Raw genomic sequence first — 10,774 nt, 5'->3', positions numbered from 1 at the left:
ATTATTTGAGTCTTTGTTGAACTCTCTTATGGATGATTGTTATAGCCTCGTATTTCTTCTCTGAAACTTTGGCTTGGTTTGGCCAACTTGATTGATTTTTCTTGCCATGGGAAGAGGTGCTTTGTGATGGGTTTGATCTTGCGGTGCTCAATCTTAGTGACAGAAGGACACATGGCATGCATGTATCGTTGCTATTAAGGACAAAAGACGGGGTCTATTCCTACATGAATAGATCTTGTCTACATCATGTCATCGTTCTTATTGCATTACTCCATTTTTTCATGAACTTAATACACTAGAAGCATGCTGGATAGCGGTCGATGTGTGGAGTAATAGTAGTAGATGCAGGCAGGAGTCGGTCTACTAATCTTGGACGTGATGCCTATATACATGATCATTGCCTTGGATATCGTCATAATTATTTGCTCTTCTATCAATTTCCCAACAATAATTTGTTTACCCATCGTATGCTATTTACTCGAGAGAAGCCTCTAGTGAAATCTACGGCCCACGGGTCTGTTTCCTATCATATCATTTTCAGATCTATTAATCCCAAAATAAAAATACTTTGCTGCACTTTTTCTTTATTTATTTTATTTTGTGTTTTTTCTATATCTATTTTATCCAATCTCATACAATTTAATCTATCTCAATACCAAGGAGGGATTGAGAACCCCTCTTACGCGTTTGGTTGCAAGTTTTTGTGTTTTGTGTGCAGGTGTTGTTTACATAGTGTTGCTTGGTTCTCCTACTGGATTGATAACCTTGGTTACATAACTGAGGGCAATACTTACCATTGTTGTGCTGCATCATCCTCTCCTCTTCTGGGAATAACCAATGTAGATACAAGCGATCAGGAAGAATTTCTGGCGCCGTTGCCGGGGAGACATCATCAACATCTATCAGGTTCCTACGCACAAACTCTCATCTCCTTGCAATTATTTTATTTCCCATTTGCCTCTCGTTTTCATCTCCCCCACTTCTAAAAAGGTTTTACAAAAATACAAAAGTATTTTTCATTTGCCTTTTTGCTTGTTTGCTATCGTTTCTTGTGTTGCCATGTGCCTTCTATTTCCTTGCATCTCCGCTTGCTAAAAATCTATTGATACGAATCCTCATCCACTTGCTAATCTTTTAAAAAGACCAAATCGTGATGAACCAATTGCTAGTGAGTTGAGTGCACTTGATTATCTCTATAAAGTTTTACTTGAAAATCATGAATCTAAAAATTGTGATGAAGTATTAAACGAAGAAATTTATAAGTTGATTCATGATAACTCCTTATGAAAACATGATTGCAATGATGTTATTATAAATTCTATTAATGTCAATTATGTTAATAATATGCAAAACTAAAAGCTTGGGGATAATAATTTTGTTATGTCTACTACTTATTGCAATGATCATGATTAGGGTGATAATGTTTCTTAAGCCACATGATGAATATGTCAATGATAATAATATTTGCAATAATATTGAAAGTGGGTTTGTAAGAGTGTCAACTCTAGGTAAAAATAATCCCACATATTTGGAGAGTGTTCAATCCCATGAAATTATTGATGAAAGTGGGTTTGGAGAAGTCATGACTTTAGTTGATGTTAATCCCACTATCTTGGAAGACTATAAATTTTTTATGCATGTGGATCATTAAGACAAAATTTTATATGATAGCTATATTGTTGAATTTTATTATGATCCTACATGTAATTATTATGAGCAAGGAAAATATGGTTGTAGAAATTTTCATGTTACTAAATTAACTTTCATTATGTTGAGATTGTCAATGTTTTATTCCTCCCCTTGGCATGTGCTAGATAATTCTTGTCTTGATAATTATTTTACATATAAAATTTATATGCATAGGAAGTTTGTTAAACTTAAATGTGTTCGTAACATGTTTTATGATGCTCTTTATGTGCTTCAATTCTTATCTTTTATGTGAGCATCATTGAAAGTTCAAAGCCTATCTTAATGGCTATAAAGAAAGAGCTTGTTGGGAGACAACCCAATAGTTTTATTTTCTGTTTCTAAATAAACATGCAATTATGCTACTGTTATGATTGTGTTTTTATGTTTTAATTAGTGTTTGTGCCAAGTAAAGCCTTTAGGATCATGTTGAATGATAGTTGATTTGATCTTGTTAGAAAACAGAAACATTTGCGCCCAGTAGCAGAATTGTTAAAAATCACAGAATCGTGCTAATTTTTTACACAAGATTGATATACAAATTGCCTACGTTGTCCTAATTTTTTAGAATTTTGGAGTAACAAAAGTATGGTCAAAGTCCAGATTACTACAGACGGTTCTGTTTTTGACAGATTATGTTTTCGTTGTATTGTGTGCTTGTTTTGATGAATCGATGGATTGTATCGGGGGGTATAAGCCATGGTAAATTTAGAATATAGTACGCATAATGCAATAATAAAATATTAATGGGTTTGCAGCAGTACTTAAAGTGGTTATTTTCCTTATTATACTAACGGATCTCATGAAGGTTTTTGTTAAGTTTTGTGTGATTGAAGTTTTGATGTTTTGGGTGAGATCACGACGGATGAAGGAATAAGGAGTGAAAAGAGCCTAAGCTTTAGATTCCCATGGCACACCAAGGTAATATTCAAGGAGAACCAAGGAACTAAGCTTGGGGATGCCCCGTAAGGCATCCCCTCTTCCTTCCAACAACCATCGGTAATTTTACTTGGAGCTATATTTTTATTCATCACATATCATGAGTTTTGCTTGGAGCGTCTTGTATTATATGAGTCTTTGCTAGTTTTGCTTTTTAGTTTGTCACAATCAACCTTGCTGGACACGTCTATTTGAGAGAGCCATAATGATGCCATGATTGTTAGAATTGCTCTATGTGCTTCATTTAATTTTGCTCTGGTGTTTCACTTGTATCTTTTTGAGCATGGTGGTTGTTTAATTTTTGAAGAAATGCGCTCATGCTTCACTTATATTATTTTTAGAGATGAAAATTTTGAAGAAATATTTATGCTCTTGTTCTTCACTTAAATTTGTTTGAGAGCTTGTTTTAAGTAATGTTAATATATGAAACTAGTCCCAAAGTGATAGATATTCAAGAGGGATAATAAAAACTATCATGAAGAGAATTGGATATTAAAACTTGATTCATTGCAATAGTTTTGCGATATAGAGATAGTAATATGTGAGTCATGTTGGTGAGTAATTATGCTCTGGAAAGAATATTGGTGTTAAGGTCTGTGATTCCCTATGGAAGCACGAAAGTCAATAGTTATGCAATGAAGTTACATCCTACTTATGGTGCATTATTTGGTGTTAGTTTTGTTTAATACTTGTTTATGATCGTTTTTATTTCTTGGTTATTTGCTTGATGACCCACAAGTATAGGGGATCTATCGTAATCCTTTCGATAAGCAAGAGTGTCAAGCCCAACGAGGAGTACAAGGAAATGACAAGCGGTATCAGCAAGGTATTCTCTGCAAGCATTGAAATTATTGGTAACAAATAGTTTTGTGATAAGATAATTCGTAATGGGTAACAAGTAACAAGTGTAACTAAGGTGCAGCAAGGCGACCCAATCCTTTTTTTAGCAAAGGACAAGCCTGGACGAACTCTTATATAAAGCAAAGCGCTCCCGAGGACACATGGGAATTATTGTCAAGCTAGTTTTCATCATGCTCATATGATTCGCGTTCATTACTTTGATAATTTGAAATGTGGGTGGACCGGTGCTTGGGTTCTGTCCTTACTAGGAAAAGCCTCCTACTTATGATTAATTCCTCCCGCAAGCATCCACAACTACGAAATAAGAATTAAGATAAATCTAACCATAGCATGAAACATATGGATCCAAATCAGCCCCTTACGAGGCAACGCGTAAACTAGGGTTTAAGCTTCTGCCACTCTAGCCACACATCATCTACTTATTACTTCCCAATTCCTTCCCCTAGGCCCAAATCATGGTGAAGTGTCATGTAGTCGACGTTCACATAACACCACTAGAGGAAACACAACGTACATCTCATCAAAATATCGAACGAATACCAAATTTACATGATTACTTATAACAAGACTTCTCTCATGTCCCCAGGAACAAACATAACTACTCACAAAGCATACTCATGTTCAAAATCATAGGGTTAATAAATATCATTAAGGATCTAAACATATGATCTTCCACTGAATAAACCAAGTAGCATCAACTACAAGGAGTAATCAACACTACTAGCAACCCACAGGTACCAATTTGAGGTTTTGAGACAAAGATCGGATACAAGAGATGAACTAGGGTTTGAAGGAGATGGTGCTGGTGAAGATGTTGATGGAGATTGACCCCCTCTCGATGAGAGGATCGTTGGTGGCGATGATGGCTTTGATTTCCCCCTCCCGGAGGGAAGTTTCCCCGGCAGAACAGCTCCGCGGAGCCCTAGTGTAACATCCCAATTTTCAATTTGGATGTTATACATAGGTCATCATATGCATATTATATTTTTATTTGCATTTTGGTTGTGATCCTAAAAATCTTAAGAAACTCAAGGACCCAAGGAGAGAGTTGAAGTTTCACAAATTTTCCTATTTGAATTTATTTTCAAATTTGAAAAGAGCATCAATTTGGTTTTAATATTTTTCTCTCCAATTATTTCCAAAAAATAAAAATAAAAGAGAGAGAAGATAAAATGACTTCTTCAATAAGAGAGAAATATTGGAGAAGAAATTTTAAAATCGAATTAATATTTTATTTGCATTTTATTTGAATTAGAAAAATATGCATTTTTTAAAATTGCATTTTTAGGCCAGAAAAATGCTCACTTTGTTCTAAATATTAGATTTAGACTGTGAAAATTGTTTCTGGTATTTTTTTAGAATTTTTTATATTTTATTAGGTTTTTTTCCTTTCTAGCGAAATTTATTTTTTAAAAAAATTTCGTCCCCTGACTTGGCCGAAGGCCCAGCCGAGCCAGGCCGGCCCACCTCGCCCCACCGCCTTCCTCCTCCCGGGAGGAGTCCCGCATGCCGCCGCCGCTCGGGGAGTCCAAGCCGGACTGCCGTCGTCGCCGCCCCCTCCTCCAAGGCAGCCCCCCTCGGGCCTTTAAAAGGCGACCTCCCTTGCCGCCTCCACCTCACCCCGCCTCCTCGTCGCCGCAGACACGCGTCGCCGCCGCCCGTCGCTCTTGCCGAGCACCGCCGCCCCGCTGACCGCCGGAGCCGCCGGATTCCGCCGCCGCCGTTGACCCCGTCGCCGTTGTTAACCAGTAAAAGATCGATCGTTTTTTTTTCAGTTTCCTCGGTTTTCTCCCGGTTTATTTTTAGGGTTAGGGTTTTTTTCTCAATTTTTACGATCAGATCTAATTAGCAGACATTCATCCGTTAATCCGCGGTAGCGAACGTTTTCGTTCGTTAGGGTTTCATAGCGAACGTTCGATCGTTAGGTTTTTTGGCTAGGGACCTATCCACGAATACTTCTATCATAGATTAGTCCCTAATCTTCAAACCCTCGCTACTTTTTACTCGTTTGTCCAAATCCAGTGAAACCAACGCCAAAATCTTCGTCTTGTTCCCCTCTATCCAGATAATCAACTTGTACTTGGTTTCGACAAATTAAAATTTGGTTTCAAGCAGATTTGTTTTCAAACTTATTTTGATCGTAGTTTGAGTTTTGTAGCTCCGATTTGATTGATTCTTCTTACAAATCAAAGCTCCTCAGTTTAACTTTCAGTTTGGATCTTTTCTATTGATTTTTACCCTTGCATCTTATTCTTGAGTGCTTATGTATTCTATTGTTTGTCCATGATATAGTTTTCGGAGTGCGAAGCGTGCTACTACGAGTCACTAGGGTTTTCAGATCGTCAGCAAGGCAAGTAACACTTTGATCATATTCCTTATTACCCAGTTTTTATGCATTAGTTTCAATCCTCAAAGATGCATGAGTAGGTTTGATAACATGTGGGTATTGGGAAGTAGTTGATGAGGTAGGAACCTATTGTCTTTATTTCAAACCTTGGGAGTTACTTCTACGTTATGCTTATTCCGCTATGATATGCTTGTATACATGGTTTGGTTTGAGTGATCCATAATAGATGTGAGAGTTTTAATTAATGTTAACTTAAGGTGGCTACTTTAATACACATCTAGGTGGATTGGTTGAGGCACCCTGGAGAACCCAGTGGTTGTCTGGGCACCTGGAGTAATCCACTGTTGTCCTGGGATATCCCGGAGTACCCGTGTGATCATCCTATGGTTTTCCACCCAGGCTCAAAGGGATCATAAAACTATTCATGCTAGAAACTTCTGTGTGTAGCCACAAGCCATTATGGGCTCTGGCATAGTTGAGTAAGTTGTGGGAATCCTTTCCATGATGGGCTAGCAGATGTAGGGGATTGTAGGTGTACCGGCCTCTCTATCGGTTAAGGGGACCTCTCTGGAAAGACTGTGTCTTGGTCATCCATTTCTCAAACATTATGCAGTGCAAGAAATACAACGGAGGAGATCGAGTCTTGTGGGGAAAAGTGCGCAAACCTCTGCGGAGTGTATAAACTAATCATGGTTAGCCGTGTCCCCACTTATGGACATCTTGAGTATCTAGTACTTGAATTATTGATTTGATCTCATCACTTTACTTAATTAATTTGTTGGGTTGATAATTATTATTTTTGGGATTTAGTTGGACGAACCTTCTCAATGTTTTCAACAAACTTGTAGTTAAATAAAATATATTCCTTTGTTGTAGGGAAAAACTAGCTTTATGCAAAAAATAACCATAGAGCCTCCACCAGCCAAATATGCATATAGTTATAGTTGTTACTTGTTCATTACTCTAGAGTGTTATCTTGCCGGCATATTCCATGTGCTGACCTACACAGGCTGCAACGTATTATGGTGTAGAGTTTTCAGACGAAGAGTAAGGTGCACTAGGTCGTTGTCGTGCACTCAGCTATGCCGTTGGGGTTGATGGACCCATTTACCTTTGAAGCTTCCATAGTTATATTATTTAGATGGCCTTCGGCCATATTATTGTAATAAGTACTCTCTGAGATATTCAATGTAATAAGTGTGTGATTGCACTCTGTTATAAATCCTCAAGTATTATGTGTGTGTCAACATTACTGATCCAGGGATGACACTTATGCATAGAGGTTTGACCGTTTGAGGTCGGATCGCTACAAGTTGGTATCAGAGCACACGCTGACTGTAGGACGAGACCACTAAGATAAGCCATATGACCTCTTCTCTACTCATTTCTGTCTCTTCTCCACTTTCCACTCTATAGATGGTGGACCCAAGGAACAAGTTTCTCAACCGGATGAAGACACCCCTTTCCGACGACACTTGAAGGAGGCCACTAAGTACCTGAGCATCGGAATACCAAGTTTCACGTGGACCTACACTGCCACTCTACCAGAAGAAGAGCGCTGGTAAATTCGAGTACATGTTCCAGGAAGGACATTCACACTAGTTACTGAGCCCATAGAGTTTTCCTTTGATGCACCAACCTAGAGTCTAGGAAAGAGCATGGTAGCCCACATCGCCATGGGACGCATCAGTGAAGTATACCACAAGGATCTTAAGGACACCATCTACCAGATATGTGGACACCGAGATGAGCAATGGGAGATGATTTGCACCAGGAGGGATAAATCCATTGCAGCCTACACCCAAGAGTTAAACCAACACATTCGTCGTCAGGAGAACCAGATGTGCGCCAACATGCTAGACATGAAGAAGGTAATGACCAGGAACATGGAGCTAGAAGAGGAACTCAAGTCTACACGCGATGGATATGAAGAGGAAATTTCAGTACTACTAGAGAAGAATGAAGACCTAAAGAAGAAGCCAGGAATATTCATGGGAGATCCCGCACCTAGAGAGGACAACCACCCCGAGGACTACATCATCGTCGAAGACACTGACTCCGACCCCGACAGTATTGATGATTATGAAGACAAAGCTGGAGCAGATATCATGGAGTCTTCCTCCGATCAAAATTTCTAGTCGACCACCATACTATCAGTAGCATTCCCCCATGTATATAGTAGTAGTCCGAGTATTTTGTAACGGTAGTTAGATCATTTGTATGCCCTTGTTTGAAATTGAGTGGTGTGATATGAATGTGTTTGTCTCATGTGCATATGGGTAGTGATTTCTCTCTAGACCTCACTCTATTCTAATCTCTCCCCTCTAAACCTATCAGATGCCTCTGAGAAGTGACCCCGGATTTGTCTTCCCACCGGATCTCACTTAGTTGATCCAACAGCAGAATGCCTTGATGCAGCTACTAGTCTAGAACCAAGGCAACAACAATAACAACAACAACGACAACAACAACCCACCGCCAGCACCTCCAATGGACAACTTAGCCCGTTTTCTGAGGTTGAATCCGCCAATGTTTTACAGTAGCACCGAGCCGATTGTTGCTGATGACTGGCTCTGCAGGATTGGAAGGGATCTGACCACCGCAGGTTGCACATATGCTGAGAAGGTGCGCTTTGCCGCACATCAATTGGATGGACCCGCAGCCTCATGGTGGGAGAATTACATAGCCACTTTTCCCATAGCCAATGTCACATGGGATCAGTTTCAGTAAGCTTTCCGCACATCCCATGTCTCAAACGGAGCTACGATTATGAAGAAGCATGAGTTTTGCAACTTACTCCAGGGAAATCGTACTGTGGGGCAGTACGTGGATGAGTTTAGTAAGTTAGCTCGCTATGCCCCAGATGATGTGGCCACAGATGCCGTGAAGTAGGAGAAGTTTATGGAAGGGCTGAGTGATGAGCTCAGTATGCAGTTGATGGTGGCAACATTTGCTAACTACCAGGAGTTGGTAGATAGGGCCCTTATGATCTAAGGCAAACAACAATAGACAGAGAGCCGCAAAAGGAAGTATGGACAGGGGAAATACAATTCTGTAGCCCAATAGAAGCCTGGTTTTACCCCGAACTCGGGTGGACATACCCATCATAACCATGGAGGCCATACCCTCAATCACTACAAAAAAATACACTTCCATGATGATACGTGTTTGTCACAGTAGGTCATGTTTTCTGTCATGCATGTACATCCATGACGATTTTATGACGGAATCAAGATAGTCATACCTATGTTGTCGTGGAAGTGTTCCATGACATTACCAAAATTATCATCACGGAAGTGTCCACTTCCATGACAATAAATCACGCCTCATAGAAGTTCTTTCGTCAATTGTGACCGACACGTGGCATCCACCGTAATGGCTCGTTGTTAAGCTATCGGGTCTGTTTTTGGATCCGATAACCTGTTAACAGCCCGGACCAATGGTGATTTTCCATGTGTAAAATTCTCATTGGCCGGAGGAAACACGTGTCTGCTCCTCGGTGGGCCAGATGTCGCCCGTCCATTGGAGGAGACATGCCTATGATACGTCGACATGTGGCAGGGCCCAACAGAGGCCCAAATAGGCTGAATGGGCTAGCCCAGCTAAAGGCCCACAAGATTTTGTGGACCATAATGGGCCGGCCCAACTAAAGGCCCACAACATTTTCGTGGACCATAATGGGCCGGCCTAACTAAAGGCCCACAACATTTTGCGGACCATAATGGGCCGACCCAGCTAAAGGCCCACAAGATTTTGCCGACCATAATGGGTCGGCCCAGCTTATGGCCCACAAGATTTTGAGGACACTAGTGGGCCGACCCATTCACAGGCTGCCATATTTTGGGCCCAATGCCGCCCATATCTGATCCGGTCCATTAACAGCCTGCCATGTTCTGGGCCTAATAAAGGCCCATCTGAGATCCGGCCGGTTAAAAGCCTACCACGTTATGTGCCAAATTACGACTCAGATAAGATCCGACCCTTTTAGAAGCTTTGGGCCAAATTATGGCGCATATCAGATTCAGTCCGTCAACTGGACGCTATACTTTTGGGCCCACTTGCTAAAGGCCCATTTAGTAATTCGGCCTGATATTAGTTTCGGCCTATTAAAGGCCCGTTTAACATTTTGGCCCTATATTTACTTCAGCCTGTTAAAAGCCCATCATGGAGTTGGGCCTAACTATGGCCTTGTTTGCATCCGGCCTGCTCGCAGCCGATAATCTGATTGGGCTAAACAAGGACCGAGACAATTTTGGCATGTTAACGGTCGTGATGTGATCGGCACAATCATGGGCCGGGGTCTATTTCGGCCTGCTGCTGGCCCGTGAGCTGTTCGGCATGTTTCAGGCCCAACCTACTTTTCAGACTCCTAAAAGCCCATTGAGTTTTCTTGTGAAAATAGGGCCGGTGGTTTACTCGGCCTATTAAAGGCCCGAATCTACTTGTGGGCCAGTTTACATTTAGGACTATTAACGGACCAAGATGACTGGGCCCATGATGCGAATCATACATAGTGATTTGCATGACGGCCCGATTATGTACCGTAATTTTATGGTTTGGCTAGTTTACTGTAAAGACAGGATATATATATATACAGTAAAATAACTGCAGCATCGTGAATAAGAAAAAACCTAGACTATAAAATAAAGAAATTACAGCATATTACATCCACCGGGCATCAAAGTTCGCCACTATGATAATAAAGCACAAGAAGACAGTAGATTACATACACTAGGCATCAAAGATCGCTACCAGTGCAAATAAACACGCCGACAAAATAATATACAAAACCGTCAGCAGTTCAATAAAGTTCAAGAAAGGTTATCCCTGCTCGGGAGCTACAGCGCAAGCAGCTGAGCAATCTGATGAGACTGCGCTTGTATGACACTTATATCCTCCTCACTCTGAAAGATAAACAAGCAGACAAATGACAGGTTTTGC

The sequence above is a fragment of the Triticum dicoccoides genome, chromosome 3A (assembly GCF_002162155.2).
Source record: "Triticum dicoccoides isolate Atlit2015 ecotype Zavitan chromosome 3A, WEW_v2.0, whole genome shotgun sequence".
Classification (NCBI taxonomy): domain Eukaryota; kingdom Viridiplantae; phylum Streptophyta; class Magnoliopsida; order Poales; family Poaceae; genus Triticum; species Triticum dicoccoides.
This window is presented reverse-complemented; position numbering follows the sequence as displayed.